The sequence below is a fragment of the Plecotus auritus genome (assembly GCF_963455305.1).
Source record: "Plecotus auritus genome assembly, chromosome: 9".
Taxonomy (NCBI): Eukaryota; Metazoa; Chordata; class Mammalia; order Chiroptera; family Vespertilionidae; genus Plecotus; species Plecotus auritus.
In genome coordinates this window covers 21145373-21172854 of record NC_137783.1, presented here as the reverse complement: position 1 = coordinate 21172854, position 27482 = coordinate 21145373, and the positions used below count along the sequence as shown (strand labels likewise).

At 39.1% G+C, this 27482-nt stretch overlaps 1 protein-coding gene and 1 pseudogene across 4 annotated transcripts in view; both read right to left on the bottom strand.

Moving 5' to 3' along the window:
* The window catches only part of HPSE2 (heparanase 2 (inactive)), a gene marked incomplete at its 5' end in the record, with an annotated part of 566398 nt that overhangs the window by 351499 nt on the left and 187417 nt on the right, over window positions 1–27482 (bottom strand). The gene's annotated exons all lie outside the window — the stretch shown is intronic.
* On the bottom strand, window positions 7535–8756 carry LOC308234301 (DNA-directed RNA polymerase III subunit RPC6-like; annotated as a pseudogene). The gene is made up of 2 exons: window positions 8055–8756; window positions 7535–7823 (listed from the first exon to the last, which is right to left on the bottom strand). The product of its transcript is annotated as a DNA-directed RNA polymerase III subunit RPC6-like (transcript).

Genomic DNA, 27482 nt, shown 5'->3' with positions numbered 1-27482 from the left:
TTTCGAAAGAAGACAGAAGGAAGGCCAAGAGACACATGAAAACATGCTCAAAGTCACTAATTATCCGAGAGATGCAAATCAAAACAACAATGCGATACCATCTCACACCTGTCAGAATGGCTATCATCAACAAATCAACAAACGACAAGTGTTGGCGAGGATGCGGAGAAAAAGGAACCCTCGTGCACTGCTGGTGGGAATGCAGACTGGTGCAGCCACTGTGGAGAACAGTATGGAGTTTCCTCAAAAAACTGAAAATGGAACTCCCATTTGACCCAGTAATCCCACTCCTAGGAATATATCCTAAGAAACCAGAAACACCAATCAGAAAGGATATATGCACCCCTATGTTCATAGCAGCACAATTTACAATAGCTAAGATTTGGAAACAGCCTAGGTGCCCATCAGCAGATGACTGGATCAGAAAACTATGGTACATCTACACAATGGAATACTATGCTGCCGTAAAAAAGAAGGAATTACTACCATTTGTAGGCACTTGGATGGAATTAGAGAACATTATGCTAAGTGAAATAAGCCAGTCAATGAAAGAAAAATACCACATGATCCCACTCATTTGGGGATAATGAAAAACATTATAAACTGATGAACAAAAAGATAGTTACAGAGGCAGTAAAGCATCAAACAGACTGTCAAATTACAGTGGTAAGGTTAGGGAGAGGTGGGGGAAATAAGAGATCAACTGAAGGACTTTTATGCATGTATATAAGAGTAACCAACGGATGCAAAACATTGGGGGGTGAGGGCATGTATGGGAGTGGGGTGGGGGTGGGGGGCAATGGTAAGATATGTACACATATAATACCTTAATAAAAATTTGAAAAAAAAATAAAAAAAAAAATAAAAAAAAAAATAAAAAAAAAGAATATACCATGCTTAAAAAAAAAAAAAAAAAAAAAAAAAAAAAGAATAAGAGACCTGTATTGAATATCTTTTATATTAATATAGGTCATGTGATCCTTAACGACAGGAATACATTCTAAGAGATCTGTCAGTAGACAATTTTGTCCTGTGATCATAGACTGCATTTACACAAACCTAAATGGTATAGCCCGTGGTCGGCAAACTGTGGTTCGCTAGACACATGCGGCTCTTTGGCCCCTTGAGTGTGGCTCTTCCACAAAATATCACAGCCTGGGCGAGTCTATTTTGAAGAAGTGACGTTAGAAGAAGTTTAGGTTTAAAAAATTTGGCTCTCAAAAAAAATTTCAATCATTGTACTGTTGATATTTGGCTCTCTTGACTAATGAGTTTGCTGACCACTGGCATAGCCTATTACTGTAATGGTATGCACAATACCTTTATATGATTGGCAGCACAGTAGATTTGTTTGCACCAGGGTCACCACAAACACATGAATGATAGTAGTGTAAACCTTGACAGTAGGTTTCTTTTTGTAACACAAGTGCCTGACTTAAGCTTTGATTGCCCAGGCATTCACTTCAAAGAGGCATCCCTCAAGGAAAGCTACGGGGAATAAACACATGGCCAGCCACCAGACTAGGTAAAGATCCAGGCCACCTCTCCAACCATGAGGTTCCTTGTTTTAGAGATCTTGGTTGATTTCAACAACTGACCATTTGGGCCACTTGTTTTGTTTTCTCTTTCTGCATTTTAAATTCCCCCTCTTATGTTTTAAATTCACCAATAAAGAATAAGCCTACAAAACACTAGGCCTCCATCCTGAACCCACCCAAATAAAAGCAGAACCCTAGGCCCATTCTCACATGACCCCCACCCCACCCATGCCTTGTATACCCTAGCTAGGACCTATAAGTAATCTCTTTTTTTCTTCATAAGTTCTAAAGGTTATTGCTGAAGGGTAGTGTCTTGCAATTATAATAAGAACCACAAGGATAGATCCACTTGTAATACTGGTTAGGAAGGGGAGATATCTATGGGAAGCTCACCAGGGGCCAGGTGAGTGCCCCCAGGCATTTCTAGCAGATAGCAATAGCATTACTAAAACAAGACCAGCACAAAACAGTTATATATGATACTATGTTTTTAGGACAGCTACAACACTAGGCAATAGGAATTTTTCAGCTCTATTATAATCTTACTAGAGGCCTGGTGCACGGATTCATGCACCGGTGGGGTCCCTCAGCCTGGCCTAGGGAGATCAGTGGACCTCCATGCCACCACAGCCCGGCCTTACCTGCCAGCTTGTGGGGCTCCAGACCCCTGTCCATGTCAATCCCACACAGTACAAAGTAGTGTAGGAAGCGGCAGGCGGCTGGGGAGGAGCCCAAGCCCGGGCTGGGTGCTGCACCACTTCCGCTTGTCCCGGTCCTGCTGAGCCTGCTGCTGTTGCTGCTGCCGGGGTGCACAGGGAGAGTGTCTGTGGGAGAGACTTGCACTGCTGCAGCTGTGCTCGTCAGCCATGAGACTGGCATCTGGTGCCCGGCTGCCAGCTGAGCAGCACTCCCACTGTGGGAGCCCACTGACCACTAGGGAGCAGCTCCTTCATTGAGCGTCTGCCCCCTGGTGGTCAGTGTGCATCATAGCTACCGGCCAGTTGGCCAGTCAGCCGGTTGCTTAGGCTTTTATATATATAGATGGGAGCACTGTCATATATGCAGTCCAACGTTGACCAAAATATGATTATGCAGTGCATGATTGTATTTTGATGTTTGGACTGCATGAATGTAGACCCCATTAAAACAATTTTAAAATCAATTTTGTTTCTGGACCTCTACACTAAAAAGCATTCCTGTACTTGTATGCATGCATATGGGCCTAACCAATGGACACAGACAACAGGGGGGTGAGGGCATGAGTGGGGGGGTGGGGGGGAGAATGGGGGAAGAAGGACACATATGTAACACCTTAATCAATAAAGAAATTTTAAAAAAAGCATTCCTGTATCCTTATGGTAGCCAGCATCCAAGATGGACCCCAGTGATCCCCACCTCCTGGGATTCTCACTCTTGTGTAATTCCCCTATCTTGATATACCAGGAAGGTCTGTGTGACAAATAACATGTGGCAAATGATATGGCACTTATAAAATTGGGTTATAAAAGACAATGGGTTTTTCTTCCTCTCCATTTCTCTTTTTCTCTCTCTCTTCTCTCTTCACTCATTAGCTTTGAGTGAAAACAGCTCCCATGTTGTGAGACACTCAGGCAACCTATGGAAAGATCTGTGTGATGAAGAACTGAAGCCTCTGATCAATAGCCAGTGATGAACGGAGGCCTGTCAACCCCATGTGAATGAGTTTGTAAATGGACCCTCCCCATGCTAAGCCTTCAGATGAGCCTGCAGTCCCAGCCACTTTCTTGACAGAAACTTCATGAGGGAACCTTAAACCAGAACTGCCCATTTAAACAGTTCCCAGATTCCTTCCCCAGAGGAACTCAGATGATAAATGTTTGTAGCTTTAGGAACTTAGGTTTGGGGTAGACTGTTACATATCAGTAGATAACTAATAAAACCATTATTTTTGTCTTTCTAAGAGCAAATTAAAAAATGGGATAGTGTTAAAGATCAAAATTTAAGACTGGGAGCAGTGAGGGGTTGCATGGAAGGCCTCTCAGCTGGCCTCTACTGAGAAGCCAAATAGTTATAAGAACAAAAATGTAAATCAGTTCAAAAGGCAAAGGGTAGAGGTAGAGAATGAGTTCAGGAGTGACTGACAGAAGTCCATTTACATCAAATACTCAGGTGGAAATATACTGAACAAAATAGGTCCATAGACATGGATGTATGGGACAAACTGACAGGTCTGAGGTTGAGGTGGGGGAGAGGAGAAGAGTTTTACCAAAGACCTTATATGCATAGCCCATGGACACAGACAATAGTGTGTTGAAGGCTTGGGGTGGGGCAGGAGCTGGGTAGAGAAGGGCAAGGAGGAGGGGGATGAGGGACATCTGTAATACTGTCAACAATAGGGAAAAAAAGGACTTTTTTTTAAAGCAGCTGAGGCAGAGAACAGCAGAACAGGAAGGCGGCAGGAAAAGCTTTGCTGGATTACGGTCCAAGAGGTTAGCATTTCATAAATCTACTGTGCTTCTAGTTAGCTATGGGATCCTGGACTAGCTTCTTGATCTCTCTGGGGATTCAGTTTCCTTATCTAAAAAGGAGTTGGATAAGATGTCTATAAACTCTGCCATTAGAGTATTCTCTTTGCATAATGCTAGAGGCAGTAGCACTGCCTTGGGCAAATTAAAATTTATACTGTTTCAGTGGTCTTGATGGACAGAGGTATTGGCAGGGCATATTCTTAGATTGGAAGGCAACCCTGTTCATGCTTTGGCATGTATCATTTACTCCATAATTGTTTACTGAGTATTTCCTCTGTTCCAGGCATAATGTACTAGGCTTTAGGAGTGAAAATGTATTTAAAAGGTCAATGAGACAGAATACCATTCCTCAGGAAACCAATGACACTCATTCTACCTGATCTGACACTAACCCAACATCTGTTTGTTGCTTTAAGTAGAAAGGTTCCTCTTCCTTTTATCTATTTCTGAGATCCTTAGCTTCAAATTTCTTCATTCCTAGGACTTTTAAGCTCGAGCATCTATTCTTTTATCTTCTCCACAGTACTGGCTTTGGAAGAAAGGGCATCTGGTAAGCCAAGGACTTTCCTGAGTTCTATTCATTTTAATAACTATGGAGAACATTATTTCCCTTTTAATAAACATTACACATCTTTTAATGGAGCTTTAAGATTGCATAATTGCTGTCACACCACAATGGTTGCTCAATCAACTGCAAATTTACTTAGATACACATTCATCATTTTAGCTATAAGATTGTATGACATTGAAGCCTTTGTAAATTGATTTGCTGAAATCAATACACCCTTTGTGCAAGGAATTCTCCAACACATCAAGCCACTAACCACACCCCAAAAAGAAGCAGGTTTACTTTGGTAGTGTTTCTTAGTGAACATAATTGGTTCTTACTGACCACCACTTTGTCTCCTAAATGTTCACAAAGCACAAACTTTATAATTATCTACATTGTTTTTACATTATTAAAACATATAAATGACTTTGTTTCAAAAATTCACTCCTTTTCCCTTAAAAAAAATAACCTTTTGTTCATATTGATCCTCTGATAGCTTTCTCTAGTTATCACATTTGTAGATGACAAAAGATCCTCTCATTGACCTCTTGCTTTATCTCTTAGACATAAAACTGTCAATAAAACAAGAAAAGAATTCAGCTTTTAGAAGGATCCAAGATGGCAGCCAACAGGATAGCAGTGAGGCAAAGAGTGTGAGTGAAAGAGCGAAAGGGGAATGCGTGGATGTGTGGGGCGTGTGTGTATGTATGAGTGAGGGACAGTTATATTCCACAGGACTGTCCGGGACTGGCGAACCAGGCTCCCCTAGCCGGGCAGCCTCTACTACCACTGAAATCTCTCTTGGGGCAGCCGGCTCTGCTGCAGAGACTGCACCATCTTGAAGGGGAGAGCTGCTGTGACTGGGAGCCCAGCCTCACCTCCACCTGGGGAGACCTTAAACACCACCTGGGACCCCACAGCCACACCAGCCAGGGACCAGCTACCTCAGCTGTGAACCCACGAACACCAATACTCCAGCCTCCCCGGCTGCAGGCTCCTAAAAAGTATGTCCAGGGGGAGACAAAATGGTGGCCAAATAGGCAGATGGGTCCTGTGCCTCCTCAGAGCAGATAGAAGAAACAGGTGAATCGAATAACATCCATCAGAATTGGCGAATTAAACACAGCTGGCGAGACAATCTGTGGATGGAAAGGTCAGAGGTTGCCTGGAGAGAGGTGGGTTCGGGGATCTGGGCTGGAGAAACACACACAACCAGGACTAGTCTCAGAGGGAGACTGCATTTCATCAAATCCACGTCCCTTGGGGAAAGTGTAGCACTGGACTGTGGAAGGGGGTCCACAGGGCTGCTGGCAGCGGGGACTCTAGATCTAAGCCCACAGCCATGGGAGGCTGTGCCCAGAAAGGCAGCCTGAAGTTCCTCCTGGGCCGCCAAGTGTGGGGGGTGGGGCGTGGTGGTGGTGGGGGGGGACGCGCATCCGCACAGTTGCTCTGTCTTTATAATTTCCTTGCTTTTATTTGCTAAACCCAGTGCATAGGATCTTTCAATTACAAACACTCACCATGGCTGCAATGAAGGGAAAGGTGGTTTTGTGGAAGCTGGGAAGCAAAATAGGAAGAGACGATCAGGAAGCCAGCTCTGTGACAGTCCGAACCCTCCAACACTGAACAGACATTTTTCTCCTAAAGACCAGACCCCTCCTAGCAGCGCAGCCACACCCAGCCTTGAGCTCAGCAGGGAAACAAAGATTCTAAATACCCTCAGGGAACCCTTGGGGACTGGGTTGAGGGGCCATTGGATTGTGGAAACTAATACAGAAACACCGCCACCTAGAGGCCGTGTCAGAAATAGACGCTTGTGTAAATATGACTGAAAGCAGGCAGAAAAAACAAAGTGGGCAGATTGATCCCACCTGTCTGAAACTAAGGTTGTGGCGTCTGACACAGGGGAGCGGTGCATCACTGGGAACTTCAAAACGGTGCTGACTACCTAACAGGAAACTGAGATGTAAAAGGCAGAACAGTAGAGAAAGGTCTTAAACCAGCCCCCATGGGACATTAAAACCAAGCTGAAGCGAACAAACTTCACTACTTCACTTCTTTTTTTTTTTACTTAAGAAACTAAAAATTTTTTTCTTTCTTTTTCTTTTCTTTATTTTATTATTTTTACTTATTAGTTTTTTAACCTTTCATTTATTTTTGCAATGGATTATTTTGTTTTAAAGTTAAATAATAAGAATTTAGGAAAAATTCTATTGAATAATACAATTGAGCCACAGAGTGAATTTGTAAGATTTTAACAAAGAAGGTCTAGAGAAAAAAATCCTTTTAGATGAGAATAATAATTAATATTTATGGACTGAAAACATCCTTGACAACAGTCATCATATAGGTTTGAGGTAAATGCGGTAGCATAATCCTCCAAAAGAATATTTCTGACATAAAAAGGAACAGAATGTGGAAAAGGATGTTCCAACTATCTCCTCCATTCACGCCCCAAGTTTGCACAGACAGCTCTGCTATTCCTGCTTTTCTTGTTTTAATTTCTTCTCAGTAGAACCATTGAGAAAACAGAAATGGTGATACTGAACCAGATATAAACAATTTCCAATGAAGACCTTAATAGCTTCAAAACAAGCATTTTTAGGCTCTAGCAATTATTTTTTGGTAAATATGCATTTGTTGGCTTCTTTTTTCTTTGACAGTCAAGTTTTGAAAGCTTCAGTTGTTGTCCTCCAGAACTTCAGAGTATTTTATTTATTAAAGAATGGATTTCACTTAGCTGCTTCATATTCTGGTGGCTACTCTACCAATATAAATTTAGTCTTCATAGATTTAAAAAATATATTTTCACAGCAGTAAGTCTGTATCCATTATTGTGAAGTTTGCTTTCAAGGGAATTTGATGTTCCATCATGAGTTAAATTATTTGCTCCCAAAGTAACTTCATTTGAAAGATGTCATAAAGTTCCTAGTTCTCTATTAAAATTCAAGCCATTCTGTCATGTAAATACAGTTAGATGGTGAAATCTCACCACCTTCAGGGCAGTCATCAAAAACCGGGCAGAGTTCACAGGGGGCCCAAACCAAGCCCATATGTGGGATGATTGGGTTGACTGCTCTGTACAGTTTCATGTGTCCATCTACACTGCCAACTGTGCCTTCCTTTGCTGCGATGATAGTCATCTCCACTTTCCCATTATATATGAGTGTATTCAAAATGGTTTCAATGTCCTCCATTGACAACTCTACTTTACTGATCCCCAATTCACAGATATACACCGAGTGGCCAGATTATTATGATCTCTGAACGCATAATAATCTGGCCACTCAGTGTATATCCTATATAATAAAAGGCTAATATGCAAATTGTCCCCTCGACCAAGAGTTCGACCAGCAGGCAGGCCGGCCAACTGCCCATGTCCCCTCCCACTGGCCAGGCTGGCCGGACCCCACCCATGCACGAATTCATGCACCAGGCCTCTAATATATAAATATACACTGAGTGTATTTCCACACTTCGTGTGATGAAGCAAATGAACTATTTCTTTGTATCATTGGATTCTGTTTGCTTTCTCAGGCTGTTTCGACCTTGGTCTGTAGGAACTTAAAACACTGTTGGTTAAGCACCTCTAAAAATTCAGATTCAAAATCCTGGTCACTGTACCAGGCTCCACCAGTCACAGACTGGTCAGGCTGCAGGTTGTGGAGCATATACACCTTTTTTTTTTGAGGCTGCTACAGACTTAACAGCTTTGATAAGCTTCTTAACTTTCCAAATTCTTAAAAATTTTGTTAATTTCTGTTAATGGCAAATTACTTTTATACCAGATAACTCTGCTCCATATTCCTTTATTTCCTGTATCCTCTATGATCTGATACATATAGGGTTTTTTTTTTGTTTGTTTGTTTTTTTTTTGTTGTTGTTGTTGTTGCTATCAGCTCCTTTCATTTTACCAGCATTCTGAGAATCCTTTACTCTATACAGAAGGCCTGTATTGCTCCTTAAGAGATCCAACTGACCCATAGACAATAGTCTATTGACTGCAACTGCCCACTGCTGAGCTTCTATATGAGGCATTTCATTTTGAATTACTTGGTCTGTGATTCCATGTGGGAACTGGTGACATAATTCTATAATCCTGTTTTCTATTTCTACTGGATCCATGTCAGGCAGCTGCAACTTCACCTTTACCTCAGCCATGAGGACACGGTTCCTATCCCCAACCTTTCTTTATTTTTAATTTTATTTTTGAATTAGCGTATTACATTCTATTTTTATTCTTTTTTTATCATTATTCTACTCATTCTTATATTTTCCTTTATGCCAACCCTTTCTTCCTCACTTCTTTTTCATCCTGTTTCTCTTCTCCTGTTCCTGCTTTAGTTTTTCTCTCTCCTTTCTTTTTACGCCTTGTTAAAAATTGATATTCTTTATCTGCCTTATCGATGCATTACTATTTTAATAGTCTCTGTTGGCTTACTCATATATCTAATTTCCTCTCGCCTGTTTCAAGTTCATGCACCCTTTTCTTTTCTCTTTCCTTGCTAGCTAATATTTTTTCTTATTGTTGTTTGCTTGTTAGTTTGTATTTTTTATTTTATTTTATGCCTTTGTTTTTCCTCTCCTCACTTGTTCTCTTCCTCTACTAATAGCTTCATTAGTTTCACTCACCAAACTCAGGCCTATCTGCTCTCTAGTCTCCTTTTCCAAAAATAGGTAAATATACAGATAAAGAAGGGAAAAATTTATATATATATATAAGTTTATATATATATATAAATTTTCTTTTATATATATTTTAATATATATTTTTATTATTTTTAATTATTATTATTTTTTTGAGTATTTTGTTTTTTACTTTTATTCTTATACACGCACTACAGGCCTGGTGCACGAATTCGAGCATGGGTGTGGTCCAGCTGGCCCACTCAATCAGGGCCGATCAGGCTGGGCCAGCCGGGGGGAGGGGATGCAAAAGGTTGTCCAACTGGCCCTGCCCCCTAGTCGAATTCCCAGTCAAACTCCTGATCAAGGGAACAATTTGCATATTAGCCTTTTATTATATAGGATTATATAGGATTCTCTTTCTACCTCCTCTATACTGAATCGTGGCCATTTCCCCATTCATTCAATGCCTTTACCTTACCTTCTAGAAATAAGCTCTGCCCTTTCAGATTCAGCTCCCCTCCTTTTTTTCTGGGTGGTTGTTGTTTGCATTTTTTTGGATTAGCTGGTTTTGTGGACTTTTCTCACCATATACGTATATTTCTTTCCCCTCCTTTTTTCTTCTTTTTCTTTTCTCTCTTACCTTTTCCCCTTTCTCAATATCATTTTTGCACTCTTGTTCTCTCCCCTAAGTCTCTTTTCTCCGGTGGTCACTTTTATTTGGGGTTATTGGTATCATGAATACATTCGTCTTTTGTTCCCTCTGTGTCGTGTCTTGTGGAGTTGTATTTTGTGCCTTTTGGTCAACGCAGTATGGAAGAGCAAAAATGAGGAGAAAATGAAACAGCCCCCATACGAAAGAAAAGGAGGAATCACCAGAAAAGGAAGTAAATGAAGGCAAGCAATATGTCAGAGAAAGAATTCATAGCAAGGGTCATAAGGACGGTGAAAAGGAGGAAGACAAATTCAACATGTGTAAGAACCACGAGGAAATGAAGAAGAACCAAGAAGAAATAAAGAATGACATAGCTGCAATAAAGAACACAACAGAAAGCATCAACAGTAGACTAGAAGCAGCTGAGGACCACATCAGTGAGCTAGAAGACAAGGTAGGAAAAAACACCCAAGCAGAGCAGCAACTGGAAAAAAAGAAAAAAAAAAAACTTAAAAAATAGGAGGAGAGCCTAAGGGAGCTTTGGGACAACACGAAACAAAACAACATCCGCATAATAGAAGTGTCAGAAGGAGAGAAACTGAGCAAAGAATAGAATACCTGTTTGAAGAAATAATGACAGAAAACTTCCCTGATATTGTGAAGAAAAACCCCACACAAGTCCAAGAAACTCACAGAGTCCCAAACAAGATGAAACCAAAAAAGACCGACACCAAGACACATCATAATTGAATTGGCAAACACCAACGACAAAGTAAGAATCTTAAAGGCTGCCAGAGATAGACAGAAAGTTACCTACATGGGATCTCTCAGCAGACTATCAACTGATTTCTCAACAGAAACACATCAGGCCAGAAGGGAATGGAATGAAATATACAAAGTGATGCAAAGCAAGGGACTGAATCCAAGAATACTATACCCAGCAAGGCTATCATTCAAAATAGAAGGTGAAATCAGAAGCTTAACAGACAAAAAAGGGCTAAGGAAGTTTATTATCACCAAACCAGCAATGCAAGTAATGCTAAAGGGACTGTTGTAAAAAGAAGAAATAGGAAGGGAAGAAGGAACACAGGCATAAAGAATAAAAATGGTGACAAACAAGTACCTATCAATAATAACCTTACATATAAATGGATTAAATGCTCCAATCAAAAGACATAGGGTAGCTGAATGAATTAGAAAACATGGCCCATATATCTGCTGTCTATAAGAGACTCACCTCAGAACAAAAGACTCACACAGACTAATAATGAAGGGATGGGAAAAAATTTTTCAGGCAAATGGAAATGAAAAAAAAAGAGCTGGGATAGCAATACTTACATCTGACAAATTAGACCTCAAAGTGAAGGCCATAATAAGAGATAAGGAAGGCCACTTCATAATACTAAAGGGAGCAATTCAAGAATTCAACAAGAGGAATTCAACATATATGCACCCAATACAGGAGCACCCAAATATATAAAAAAAACTTCTGGAAGATATCAAGGGAGAGATTGACAGCAATACAATCATAGTAGGGGATATTAATACCCCATTGACACCACTGGATAAATCCTCTAAACAAAAAATCAGCAAAGAAACATCAATCCTAACTGACTCACTAGACCAGATGGAATTAATTGACATCTTCAGAACATTTCATCCCAAAGCTACAGAATATACATTCTTCTCAAGTGCACACAGGGCATTTTCAAAGAGAGACCACACATTGGGACACAGGCAAAGTCTCTTCAAATTCAAGAAGATAGAAATCATATCAAGCATCTTCTCAGATCACAATGGCATAAAATTAGATATCAACTACAATAAGAACAATGAAAAAAAAATCAAACACTTGGAGGCTAAATAGCATGCTATTAAATAATAATTGGGTTATCAAAGAGATGAAAGAAGAAATAGAAAGCATCCTGGTAACAAACGACAATGAAAACAAAACAATCCAAAATCTATGGACACAGTGAAAGCAGTCTTGAGAGGGAAGTTCATAGCTCTACAGGCCTACCTCAAAAAACAAGAAAAAATGGTAATAAATTATCTAACCCTACACCTCAAAGAATTAGAAAGACAGCAACAAGAAAAGCCCAGAGTAAGCAGAAGGAAGGAAATAATAAAGATCAGAGCAGAAATAAACGATACAGAGACAAAAAAAAACAATACAAAAGATCAATAAAACCAAGAGCAGGTTCTTTGAAAGGATAAACAAGATTGATGAACCTCTAGCCAGGCTCACCAAGAATCAAAGAGAGAGGACCCAAATAAACAAAATCAGAAATGAAAGAGATGGAGTAACAACCGACCCCACAGTAAAACAAAAGATTATGAAAAAATACTATGAACAACTCTATTCCAACAAACTGGACAACCTAAATGAAATGGACATATTCTTAGAAAAATACAAGCTTCCAAACTCAATCAGGAAGAATCAAAGAACCTGAATAGGCCAATAACTACTGAAGAAATTGAAGAAGTAATTAAAAATCTTCCAGCAAACAAAAGCCCTGGTCCGGACAGCTTTACAGAGGAGTTCTACCAAGCATTCAAAGAAGAACTAAAACCTATCCTCCTCAGACTATTCTAAAAAATTCAAGAGCAAGGCACACTTCCAAGCTCTTTCTATGAAGCCAGCATTACCTTAATTCCAAAACCAGAAAAAGACCCCACAAAGAAAGAAAACGACAGGCCAATATCCTTGATGAACATAGATGCCAAAATCCTCAACAAAATTCTAGTAAATCGGATCCAGCATTACTTTAGAAACATCATACACCATGACCAAGTGGGATTTATTCTGGGGATGCAAGGATGGTAAAATATCTGCAAATTAATAAATGTGATACATCATATAAACAAATTGAGAGACAAAAATCACATAATCATATCAATTATGTGATGCAGAAAAAGCATTTGACAAAATCCACCCCCCTTCCTTGATAAAAACTCTCTGCAAAGTGGGAATAGAGGGATCATATGTCAACATATTAAAAGCCTTATATGACAAACCTACAGGCAACATCATACTCATTGGGCAAAAACTAAATTCATTTCCCCTAAGAACAGGAACAAGGCAGGCATGCCCACTTTCACCACTCCTGTTCAATATCGTACTGGAAGCGCTAGCCATAGTGATCAGACAAAAAGAAGAAATAAAAGGCATCCAAATTGGAAAAGAAGAAGTAAAACTGTCCTTATTCATAGATGACATGATACTATACATAGAAAACCCCCAAAGACTCCATCAAAAAACTACTAGATTTAATAAACGAGTTTGGCAATGTAGCAGAATACAAAATTAACATCCAGAAATCTATGGGGGTTTTTTTATACACCAATAATGAACTGACAGAAAAATAAACTAAAAATACAATCCCATTTACCATTGCACCAAAAAAATTAATATACCTAGGAATAAACTTAACTAAGGCAGTAAAAGACCTGTACTTGGAAAACTACAGGACATTTAAAAAAGAGATAGAGGAAGACATAAACAAATGGAAGGACATACTGTGTTCATGGATTGGTAGACTCAACATCATTAAAATGTCTATACTACCCAAAGCAATCTATAGATTCAATGCAATACCCATTAAGATACCAACGGCATATTTCACAGATCTAAAACAAACTCTCCAAAAATTCATATGGAATAAAAAAGACCCCAAATAGCCGCAGCAAACCTGTGAAAGAAGAACAAAGTTGGAGGGATCACAATACCAGATATCAAGCTATATTACAAAGCCATGGCTCTTTCCTCCTCCTCCCTGTCCCTGTCCCCAGCCCCTCCCCCTCCTCCTTCTTCTCCTCTTCCTCTTTCTCCTCCTCCTCCTCCTCCTCCTCCACCTTCTCCTTCTTTTTTTTTTTTTTTTTCCTTTAAAGCCACAGTTCTCAAACCTGCCTGGTACTGGCACAAGAACAGACATATAGATGGATGAAAAAGAACAGAGAAGCCAGAAATAGACCCAAGCCATTTTGCTCAATAAATAATTGACAATGGAGGCGAGAGCATACAATGGAGTCAAGACAGTCTCTTCAATAAATGGTGCAGGGAAATTTGGTAGGATACATGCAAAAAAATGAAACTAGATCACCAACTAACACCATACACAAAAACAAACTCAAAATGGTCAAAGGACTTAAATGTAAGATGGGAAACCATAAAAATCTTAGAAGACTCCATAGGCAACAAAATATTGGAAATATGTCATAGCAATATCTTTACCGATACAGCTCCAAGGGCAACGGAAACTAAGGAGAAAATAAACAAATGCAAAAACAAATAAAAACCCTCTGCACAGCAAAAGAAACCAACAAAACAACAAGAAAGCCCACTGCATGGGAGAACATATTTGCCAATGCTATTTTAGATAAGGGTTTAATGTCCAAAATTTACAGGGAACTCATACAACTTAACCAAAGGAAGATAAACAAGCCAATTAAAAAATGGGCAAAGGACCTAAATAGACACTTTTCGAAAGAAGACATACAGAAGGCCGAGAGATATATGAAAACATGCTCAAAGTCACTAATCATCCAAGAGATGCAAATCAAAACAACAATGAGGTACCATCTCACACCTGTCAGAATGGCTATCATCAACAAATCAACAAACAAGTGCTGGTGAGGATGAGGAGAACAAGGAACCCTCGTGCACTGCTGGTGGGAATGCAGACTGGTGCAGCCACTGTGGAAAACGGTATGGAGTTTCCTCAAAAAGTTAAAAATGGAACTCCCATTTGACCCAGTAATCCCACTTCTAGGAATATATTCCAAGAAACCAGAAACACCAATCAGAAAGGATATATGCACCCCTATGTTCATAGCAGCACAATTTACAATAGCTAAGATTTGGAAACAGCCTAAATGCCCATCAGCAGATGAGTGGATTAAAAAACAGTGGTACATCTACACAATGGAATACTATGCTGCTATAAAAAAGAAGGAACTTTTACCATTTGCAACAGCATGGATGGAACTGGAGAGCATTATGCTAAGCGAAATAAGCCAGTTGAAGAAAGAAAAATATCACATGATCTCACTCATATGTGGGATGTAATGATGAACATAAACTAACGAGCAAAAATAGATCCAGAGACAAGGGGCAGGGGAGGGGGGTTTAAAGATCAACCAAAGGACTTGTATGCATGCATATTAGTATAACCAATTGACACAGACATTGAGGCGGTGGGGGCCTGCCCTCGGGGGTGGGAGTGTGTGTGGGGAGTCAATCACGGAAAAGGAGACATATGTAATACTTTGAACAATAAAAAAAAAAAAGAAAACATAAGATGCACTGCCTTTTGCAGACACTAGCTTCTAGTAGCCATCAAAATAGTTGAGTTGTCACAATTACTATAATTTGCTTTGTTCAGCTTTGTAATCTGTATTAGAAAGCATTTTTCACATCCTTTCTCTGGTCAGACTACTAGTATCTGTACACAGTCAATGTTAGACAACTAAATAATATTTTTATTTGAAAGGACCATTAGAAATCCTCTAGAAATGGAGGCTCTGGAGAGTAAAGGGGTTTGTCCAAGGTCATAGTGCTGGGCAGATAAAGAGATCAAAGTTCTTGATACTGAAAGCGTCTCACACTGAAATACAACATCTCACCCTCATCACAATTTCAAGTGCAATTGAAACTTCCCTTCTCCTTTACCCTCAGCCAAACCCTCCTTCCATGTTAAAAAGTATGTATTGAACATTAGTAATTTATTGAGTCTAGTAATTGCCTATTTGTGAACAATTTTTTGCTAGTACAACCTATCTTTAATCCAGTACACTACTAAGAATCTACAATACAACATTATCGATAACAGTGAAAAATAAATTATTTTATATTAAACTGTAAAATCCAACCAATAAAGGGGAAAGTACAATATAAATTACGATCCATCAACATAATGGAATAATATATAGCCATTATGTTATTCTGATTGTTACCTAGAAATATAGGAAATGTTTATTACATAAATATTACAAGCAGGATACAAAATACAGGTAAATACAGTGATAACTCTGTAGATGTTTTGGGCTTGGCAGGGAATATGCAAAAATACACTCAGTAAATGAGATTGCGGGAAATTTGTTTTCCTCCTCAAAATTTTTCTTTAATCTTATATTGATTGTTGTCAATGTCCAAACCCTTTTTAGATAAAATTTAATGGTACCTTAAGAGAGACAATTAGGTAATACTAACCTCTTGTTTTACTTACATTTACCATTCATGTTTACCAAACATTGTAACATTTCACATTCATAGAAAAAAATAGCAATATAAACCAAGTATGTTAGAAGAATTTTATTACTAACTCGCATAATAATCCTTCAAAAAAGGTGTGATGCCCCCCACATTTTAACCAGGTAGTTTTGTTGAGTATTGCCAAAAGTAGGCCTCTGCCTTGTCCCACAACCAATGAAACCCAAAGTGAGCCAATCAGTCTTTCCTTGGCATTTATTAAATTAGACCTTGGGAAAGAAATTCAGTCCCTCATTGGTGGCTAAACTGTGTCAGAGATGAAAGGAGCGTCTGGTAACCAAGTTTATAACCATGTGAAAGAAACCATACTGAGAAAATAAAGCTGACCAGAAAGTAGTAGCTCAGAGATAGAAAGGGACAGACAGTTCTTATGACATTGGCGTCAGTAATCCCTGAGCCTCAATTGCAACCCTTTCTAGAGTTATCTCATGCAAAAATTTTCTATTATTCATGCTTGCCTAAATTATTCTTAGATGGGTTTCTGTCATTTGAAATAAAAAGGTCATGCCTAATATAGCAGATATTATTATTCCCATTTTACACAGAAAATCTAAAATTCAGAAAAATTAAGTAAGATTACAACGTTAGTAAGCTTTGGCTTTGAAGCACTACTTTTTCTATAAAGACAAGTTGCATTCATGGAAGAAAAAAAGGCAACTAAAGCAAAAAGGTACAAAAAGGGAAAACATAAAATAGAAAGGCATAAGTACGTCAAATGGAGAAAAATACAAGTTTAAAAAAAAAAAACTGCATACGTACTAGGTGGACCAGTTAATAATGTGGATTTTTTTCAATAGATGGAGTTACACATATGTTGATATATATGCGATTTGATATGTATGCTATTTTGTTGTATTGACAGCAAGCTTCAAGACTTCATATGTCAAATTTTCTAAAGGTGTTAACATCATAGATATTTTTACGCTTAAAAATGTCACATTTCATGCCAAAAAAAAGCATTTGCAGTAAGTTTTAATTCATTATTTTGAAGAAAAGGTTATTGTATACTTCAGGAAGCTTATGGTGAATATGCTCCAACTCAAGATACTTGTGAACGCTGGTTTAAACACTTTGAAAGTGATGATTTCGATGTGAAAGACAAAGAACGTCCAGGTCAGCCGAAAAAGTTTGAAGAGCAACAATTACAAGCATTATTGATGAAGATGTGTGTCAAACACAAAAACAACTTGCAGAAAGATTAAACGTTGCTCAGCAAACAATTTCCGATCATTTACAAGCAATGGGAAAGATTTTAAAGGAAGGAAAATGGGTGCCACATCAACTGAACAAAAGACAAATGGAAAACCGAAAAGTCATCAGTAAAATGTTGCTTCAACAGCACAAAAGAAAGTCTTTTTTGCATCGAATTTTGACTGGCGATGAAAAGTGGATTTATTCTGAGAATCCCAAACCCACAAAATCATGGGTTGATCCAGGTGAACCATCAACATCAACTGCAAGGCCAAATCACTTCAGAAAGAAGACAATGCTCTGCGTTTGGTGGGATCAGGAAGGTGTGTTGTATTATGAGCTTCTAAAACCAGGTGAAACCTTTAATACTGATGGCTACCAACAACAAATAATCAATTTGAACCACGCTTTGATCGTAAAACGACCAGAATGGGCCAGAAGACACGGCAAAGTAATTTTGCTTCATGATAATGCACCATCACACACTTCAAAACCAGTTAAAGACCCATTAGATCTTTCGTGGGAAGTATTAACCCACCCGCTGTATTCACCAGACCTTTCTCCTTCAGATTACCACTTGTTCCAATGGATGGCACACACACTTTCTGAGCAGCACTTCAAAACATACAAAGAAGTGGAAAATTGGGTCTCTGAATGGTTTGCCTCAAAACAAGAAAAGTTCTATTGGGACGGTATCCACAAATTACCTGAAAGATGGGGGAAATGTGTAACTAGCAATGGACATTACTTTGAATAAAGCACTTTTGATGTTTCTCTTGAAATTATTGTTTTTTCTTTGATTACAAAATCCGCAATTATTAACCGGTACACCTAGTACACATACAGAATTTATGCCCAGTTGGAACTGAGAAAAGACCAAGTATTTCTAATATTAAGTTAAGAAAACCGAACAACTGAAAAATTTTAGTAACAGCTGATTCCATCTTAGTTTTTCCTTTTTACTTTTTATCTATATTACTAGAGGCCCAGTTCATGAAATCCATGCACGGGGGGGGGGGGGGGGAGCTCAGCCCAGCCTGAACCCTCTCCAATCCAGAACTTCTCAGGGGATGTCTGACTGCTGGGTTAGGGCCTAAACAGGCAGTCGGACATCCCTCTTACAATCCGGGACCACTGGCTCCTAACTGCTCACCTGCCTGCCTGCCTGATCGCCCCTAACTGCCCCCCCGATGGCCTGGTCACCCGCAACTGACCCCTGCTGGCCTGGTCGCCCCTAACTCCCCCCCCCATGGCCTGATCGCCCTTACTGCCCCCCCCCCCCCGCCAGCCAGGTCGCCCCCAACTCCCCCCACTCCCCCCGTGGGCCTGTTTACCCCACACAGCCTGCTGTTTGGTCGTTTGATCACCCCTCACTGACCCCCCTCCCAGCCTGGTGTCCCCACGCAGCCTTTTTGGTTGTCTGTTCAGTTGCAATGGTCGCTTAGGCTTTTATATACATAGATATCCTGAAGCAGCTTAACTGGGTCTTTTGCCTCAGGGTCTCCTACATGAGTCTCTCCACAGAGCATAAAATATATAATAAGAAAGCAAAGAACAGTGCCAGAGAGAGTCTTAGCAAGAGTAAATTCATGATCTTTTGTAACCTAGACATAAAGTAATTTCTCATATCCTATTCTTCAGAAGCAAGACACTAGGCCTGGCACACATTTAATAATTAACCAAGGGCATGAATATTAGAAGTGGGGGATCATTGGGAATCATCTCAGAAGCTACCTGCCACTGGAGTGGTAGCTGAAATGATGCTGCATCTTATAATGGACAAAGTCTTAGATTCACTGAAATACAGTAGGAGAAACTCAGTAAATATTTATTGAATGGTTAAAATGAATGAAAAAGATAAAATAATACTGTCCTTTTTCACATAATCAATGATAATTTTCCAAGTGTTTCTGACTGTCACTGTGTCTATACCAACTTCCTTCAAATTGGTTTTCTAAAAACACAATCACAGAAACAATATAATTGTTTTACATCTGCTAGCAGAATGTACCAGCACCTTTTTTAGTGCAATATTAACATGTGCTAACCCAATAAACAAATCAACATTCCCATCTCAAATAACTCATTCAAGAGGATAAGCAATTCAAATGATTAGTCATGAGCTGACAATATGCTCCCTCTTCACAAAGACCACTGTGATTTTCAGCCCCCTGAGAAGTGGTAAGACTTTTTTCCCCTTTACTTGTTCTACTATTGACATCACTGTTTACACATGCACTGACCTTTGTCTAGCTTTCTGCGCCATCTTATATAAGGGCTGTAATAAAGGAAAGTTCATGTGAAGGCTATCTAAGCCAGGCCTGTATATACAAGTGACAAGAAGTGGTAGTTAGCCCCTTTTGCATTCTACTAATTAAACTAGAGAAGGAAGAAGGGTTCAAAATGAAGAAGGTGAGAGAGCCATTTTATAAGCATTAGGAGACAAATACTAACTCCTTTTCTTTTTCAAATCAAAGCACACTGCAATAACCTTGTCTGAACAACAATAGTTTGACTACAGAAATACCACAGCCCTGGCTCTATTGAAGAAGAGAAGCAAAGTATTTTCATCTTAATTGCTAACATTAAGATATGCTGATCAGCCCTAGCTGGCTTGGCTCAGTGTATAGAGTGTCAGCCTGCGGACTGAAGGGTCCCAGATTTGATTCCGGCTAAAGGCACATGCCTGGGTTGTGGGCTTGAAACCTAGTAGGGGGCATGTAGGAGGCAGCTGATCAATGATTCTCTCTCATCATTGATATTTCTCTCTCTCTCCTTCTCCCTTCCTTTCTGAAATCAATAAAGAAATATATTTTTTAAAAAAAGATATGCTGATCATTCTTATAGAGTTATTTTGTTTGTTTGTTTTTCAAGAAAACGTACTATCTTTGTGAAGAAATGACAAAGTCAGCATAGTGATACGTGGAGCCTTTGGACTAGATGTTCTTCCAAGAAAGTCTCCCTCCTTTGTATGCAAGAAAAGGGTCTGCTTTGGAGAAGCACCAGGGAAGTGACAAAACAAAATAATACATGAGGTACAATATTTGGCCACATTGTGCACAGGGCTAGGAGGAAAGATTCAAAAAAGCCAAATGTAGCTGACTTCAAATAGCTTAAGAAGACAGATAAACTGAGTGTGCAGAAAACCTGACAGTAGGTTTACTGGAAAACAGGGATTTTGAAGATGTTTTAAAAGACTTGGTGTCTATGAGGGTCTCTTAATCTCATAGGAATTCTGCATGCTGTTTTTCATACTTGTAAGATCCCCAAGGGCAGGAACAGAGCGTTATTTCTCTGTGTATTTCCAAATATAGTGTCCTTTACAGGAGGTGCCTAGTAAATTATATTATTGTAAATTTATTTATTGTCTACTTACTAGTATATAAACAGATTCTCTGCTACAAGCTTAACATAAATTATCCAACTAAATCTCTACATCCCTTTGAATAATTATCATCATAAACCCCACCTTACAAATGAGACAATGAAGGCTTAGAGATCAAGTGACTTCTCAAATTCATACAGCCATAATCTGTAGAGTCAAGATTTAAGCCTCAGTAGCTGATTCCAAAGCCTTAGCCACTCTTAACCCTACACCAAATGACTGCTGACTTCAATTGCTGCTCTTAGTTACAGAGAGGGATGATTAATCTTCCTGATTCTGTTTTACAGGATTCTATTTTTCACAAGTCATGCACAGAAAATAATAATCTATTGTCAGAGGTGGGCTCCCTTTCACAAGTGAGGTACTAAGAAGGTCACTTCTTTTTCTCATACCCCAACAACACCATATATATGAAAGAGGGAGGTCAAGAAAGCCAAGGGCCATTAAGGAAGGATTCCTTGCTCAAATGTGTGTGTGTGTGTGTGTGTGTGTGTGTGTGTGTGTGTGTGTGTGTAGTTGGGGAAAATGGGCCAGGACTGGGGATAGAGGGTGGAGAAGAGTGGTAGATGGGACCCAATAAATGTCACTTTAAACTGGAAAATCCCTATGCCCTCAGGGTAAACTTGTCACTCATTCACAACTCAGTGTGAAATACTTTGATCAGTTTGCCTTCCTTTTAGGGACTGAAAGAATTCCTGCCACTCTTGCCAAAGAAAACGACCAGCCACTGAGGGCAAAGGCTCTGACAATCAAGTAGTTGTATTCATCAGCTCAGAATAACAAAATACCAAAGACTAGGTGGCTTACACACAGAAACTTATTTTCTCACAGTTCTGGAGGCTGGAAATCCAAGATCACAGTGCCAGGATGGTCAGGCTCTTGTGAGAACTCTCATGCTGGCTTGCAGATAGCCTCCTTCTCTTTGTGTCCTCACATAGCTGTTACTCGGTGTGTGTGCATGGAGAGAAAGAGAGACATTTCTTCTTCTTATAAGGACACCAATTCTATAGGATTAGGATCCCACCCTTATGATTTCATTTAACCCTAATTACCTCTTAAAAGCCCTATCAAATATAGTTACATTGGAATTTAGAGCTTCAACATATGACTTTGCAGGGAACACAATTCAGTCCAAAGCACTAGTGGTAGTAAGCTCTGACAAAGAATAATGACACCTAACCCACCCTTTCTGCCCCCGCCCCCTTCTGCCAGAGCCCCAAATAAGTCCAAGGCACTGGTTTAGCTGAAAAAAGGTGCCAAAGGCTCCTGATGGACAAGGGTAATAGTTCTTAAACAAGAGAGCTGGGCTTCCTTCTGGTAGCGGGGATGACCTGGCAGCTCTGAGATGCCCAATAAAAGGTTTCAATTGGAAGATCACAGTGGGAGTTAGAATTCATTTGGTGCTCCCTTGAGTCTTTCCACATGACTGGAACCTTGCTGTCTTGGCCTTATCCCATATGGGCATGTCTAATCCAATTCTGCTGCTGTGACTGTGATCTTTTGGCCTTATCAATACCTGCTTACCTCACCATGCTTCTGTCTAACACAGCAGGGACCTGGGCAGACTCAGATCTCACTGCACCAAACTGTGTTCACACTACCTGGGTCTGGCCTCTTCTACCCCAAACCCACGTCTGTGCACTGTGGTATCTTGTATTATCTACCTAGTCCTGCTTGATGCTGGTGGGCCCACATGCTTAAGAGCAAAAGGCCACAGCCTCCACACTGAGGTAGTGGAAAAGATAGCCTATTTTGGAGCTTGAGGAATTGGGGCAGATGGGTAAGACAGGTGACTCATACTTATCTGGAGCATAACTAGGGAGTAAAATAACAGGAATCAAAGAGGCAGTATAACATGCCATATGATAGAATGACTGGTTAAGAAAACAGGCTTTGGAGTCCTATATACCGGGGTCCTCATCTCAGATCTGCCAATTGGTCACAATGCAACATTAAAAACCTTACTTAATTTCTCTAAGCTTCAGCTTTTTCATCTCTAAACTGGGAATAAAATTCCTAAATTCACATGGTTTTGCCAGGATTAAAAAGATAATATAAGCAAAGTGCTAATATGGTATCAAATCTATACTAAGCATTCAAATAAATAGTACTTATTATTAGTAAGAAAGAACATAGAGCTGGAGAAAAAGGGCAGTAATAGTTTACAAAGGGCCAGGAAGTAAAGTAGGAAGGCCTACAATTTTCATTCCTTTTTCCATTCTATTGAGAGCCCTAGTGACACCACATATGTTACTAAAAATCACCTTGACTAAACACCAGTGATAGCTAGATACCAAGGTTTCCTAAAAATATGACAATTCAAGCAATATTAGGGAGAATACAATGACTTTTAAGCTTTACCATCACCAATCCATTGAAATTACTTTCTGACATTTCTGAAGGGTCTTTATTTCCTAAGCTTTCACTTTTCTGTAATAGAAAGGAAATCTTCAGATTGATTTTAATATAGATATTTTTCTATAGCTTTTGTAACTTTGGTTTAAGAAGTTTATTGATTCATATGAAAGAACATAATAAAAGAAACATAAGATGAGGTGAGTGTTGATGGTGCCCACACAGAAGAGACAGGCTCCACTTTTTCTACCCAATTCACCATTTACTGAGTACCCCTAAATGCAAGCCCTGTGTGAATGCTGAGGAATGTTTTGAGGGAAAGCTGTGTTCTCCAGCTCTGTACTTGGAGTAATATCTTCTTACACTCTCCCTACATTTCCTTCTATTTTCATAATCCTACTTGCCACCCCTTTCTCTGCAACAAAGCCATAAAACCTCTTTATTTTTCAAAATCTACCTTCACCCTAATGGGTACAGAGGTCTCATTCTCACCTCTGTGAGCACAGGGCATCATATGTTATCACCTCTTCTCAGAGATTCCCTGTATATATACTAATACCATTTCATCCTGGGTATTCATTATTCTCCCTTAAAACATTAGAAATATTTCAAAGTTAACAAGTGTCCCTGGGTTTCCAACTACTTGCAAAGTATTCTGAACATTTTTTCATACCACCAGTGGTTGGTTTTAACTCACTTTTAGGGAGATTTATGTTGGGCTTTTATGCATGAAGTCAAAAGAGACAGGAAGCTGAATACAAGTCAGCAACATGTAGCTGCTGAGATCCTGGGAGCATAACTCTACAAAGTACCAACCTTGTTCCATAAATGAAATAAAAAACCTTTTGTTCTATTTGAGGCAACAGTTATGAGGTGAGTACAACATAAACCTAGCATTTTCCACCTTCTTTAGAATGAATGTATAATTTACAGTGTAGGGAAGCTAACAATAACTCAAATTTGATCTTTTTAAGTACCTACAGATGACAATAGATGCCCCCTTCCCAAAACATAATTAGAAATGAAGGTTAAATTAACTATTAAATACTCGATGGATCAAAGCTAGAAAGATCTACTTAAACACATTACTATATCCAAAGAAAGAAGGTATGGTTCACAAGAAGACTGGTCATCCACAGAAACAGAATCACAGAGAAAAATGCTGATATGAATAGGAGGAATTTTAGCCTACAGATTTCATTAACTCAACAAATTGTTTACTGAGTACCTACTAGACATTGTTTTAGCTCTGAGGACACCATACTGAACAAAGAAGATAAGGTCCCTCTCCCACCAATGTCACATTCTAGATGGGAGAGACAAACAATAAAAAAAGAAAGAAATGAGAATTTCCAATTGCTTAAAGTGCCATGAAGACAAACCAGAGAATAATGGTATCATAAAGTATGGTATATGCAGGCAAGAGAGAAACACTTTAAATTAATTTGGCATAGGTTTGGCTGAATATACCAAAAATAAAAAGAAAAAAAGAAAGAAAAGAAATAATAGTGGCTTAAATGAGATAAAGTTTATTTCTCTCTCATTTAAAAGAAGCCAGGAAGTAGACAACCCAGGACTGCTTTAGAGAGTCACAAATTCATCAGGGACTCAGGCTTTCCAGATCTCTGCTCCATCATACCTAGTGAATGCCCCTTTCCCATTATTAAAGATAGCTGCTAGGACACAGTAACCACTTGGTATTCCAGGTAACAGGGCAGAACAGGGGAGAAAAAAGAACTACTTCCTTCCTCTTAGGAATTGTCTCAAAGCACCACATTACTCTTCAGTTTACATTTCATTGGCCAGAACTTAGTAACAGGACAACATGCATCTGCAAGGGAGCTTGGGTAATATAGTTGCTTGGCTGTGTGCCAATGTGCCTAACAAGGAATAAAAGGGAGAAGGGATATTGGGAAACAAACAGCATTTTTTGGCCAAAGGTGGTCAGGGGAGCCCTCTCTGGGTAGCTAACATTTGGCCTGAAGTCTCAATGAGGAGGAGGCAACTATGAAAGGATTTGGAGATAGAACATTTCAATCAGAGGAAAGGACAAGTGCAAATTCAATGAAATGGTAATGAACTCTGTGTGTCTTTGGAATAAAAAGAATGCTAGGGCACTGGCAAAAAGTGAATGAGAAAAGGTGTAACAGCATGAGGTTGGATTCGCATGTTAGACCTTGTAATTGGCCACAGTAGTAAGTTCAGATTGGAGCATTTTCAGTCCTCTTGAAAGGACCATCCTCACTGTGATAATGATGAACAGGTCAACCTTTCCTGAGACCATCAAACATTTGATTTATCAACGTTCTCTTGTCATGAATATGGTTTTCTAATTCTACATGCACCATCAATAATATGACTTCTGATTCTTGCATCTCACTCCTCTTCCCCCCTCCCACTTCCTAAACAGCTTTTCACAATTGTTGCATTGGAGCACTTGAGCTTTAAGAAGATCATCTAGGCATGTCATGAACAGATATAATTCAAGATAGTTAAATCTTAAATTGCCTCAAAATAAACATATTGGTCAAGTAATATAAGATTTCATTCTTGGCTTCCAAGAAAAATATTCAGAAAAGACTCTCTTAACCTTTGTTTGCAATAAAATAAACAGCTCAACAGTTTCCCTTCTGCTTCTCCCAGATTTCATAAAGGGGTTGTGGGAAGTGTTCACATCTGCAGAGAGAAGAAAGGGAACAGCTGGAAGGGCTGCCTCTTCTTCCAGCATGTGCTCTTGGTAAGCTTTGACAATCTGAGCCACAGATCTTCCAGAAAGTTTAGCTGTTTAAAAACTGATCTGGATTCCTAAAAGGAGATCAGTAAGTTTGCTAACAAAACATTGCCCTATAAGGCTAGTGTCTCAGAGGTCTTTCATTGTCTCTATATATGTCACCCACTCATATACTCAACACACATGTATTCATATATACTTAGATACATATACAATAGCTAAACCAGACCAAGAAATTTGCATATGACATATTTTTAACACATTTGTAGAACCTGGCTGGGCATTGTACAGAACAAGTTAAAGTCAAGGATTAGTCAAATAGATAATGGAGTTGTAAAAAATATGCAAGGAAGAAGAGGTCACACAGAGAACTATGAAACAAAAGAGGAGCTAATGCAATAAAAAAAAAAGTCAAACTTTGATTTAAAAAAATGAGTAATGTTAATGTTTATTAATCATGCTATCCGTTATTGAATGTTTATTACATGCTAGGAAATGTGCAAATTACCTTATGCCATTTAATAATAAAAACCTCAAGAGACAGGCATTATTATTATGCCTGATTTATAGTTAAAGAAACTCAGTACTAGAGAGATTAAATCTCTTGCCAAATCTGAGAATTAGTAAGTGATGGAGCTGGACTCAAACCATATCTGTCTCACTCTAAACCCTGTGCTCTAATAGCTTCTTAAGCTTATGTGGTGCTCATATGCCACAGGGGTTAAGAAGGAGGAGAGAGGAAAATGCAAACTTAAACTTCATTAATATTAAAAGTTTATAATATTTCTACTAGATTATATTCCTATCACACCTCACCTGGAGTATCATGTCAAATTTAGAATCTAACTTAAAGACACAGACTTGCAGAGTTAGGAGATACCAGTTCCTACCACTTCCAGCTATATGACCTTGATTAGTTCCCTAAGAACCTCAGTTTCTCCATCTGAAAGTGGGAAAAGTATCTACTTTACAAAGTTGATGTGAAGATTAGGGATAATGTGTGTGAAGTGAAAAAAGAGTGTCTGAAATATAGTAAGCAGAGAAGGCACTAAAAACAAGGCATCCAATATATTTATTTTTCCTAGAGGAGGGTGATTAGGATATTGATCATGTTATTATGAACATTAGCATGAGATGTGAGTTCATACTTTCTAAGGGAGTGGTTTCATTATTACTTTGCATTCTGCAACAAATTATAATTCTTAGCAAGGTTAAAGTTGGGCTCTTCTGAGACAAATAAGATAGATATTGTAAATCTTGTATTTTCACATTCCCCAGAGAACTGAGAGGGATTCTCTCCAGTTTCTTGTCAAAATTATCTCTGAAAAAAAAAATGGTCAGTGGGAAAGAAGTCGCAGTGGCTGCTGATGTGCTGCCAAGTCCAACACCCATATCTCTTCAAAGGTCTAGCCCATAAAGAAACAATCACTTTCTGTCTTGACTGACAGCATTTATCTTGGATTTCAAAGCATCAAAGAACTATTGGAGCCCAAGATGTTTTGTGAAATGATACTAATGTGTTCAATTATCTATATTTGAGAGATTGTATTTCTGAAGCTGATAAACTCCAGCAAACCTAACTAGCAAAGTCCATTTTCGGTATATAAACGTCATCTGCATTTGAAAAGGCACCCATTATTCTCATCTGCAGAGGCATTTATAGTCTAAAGCAG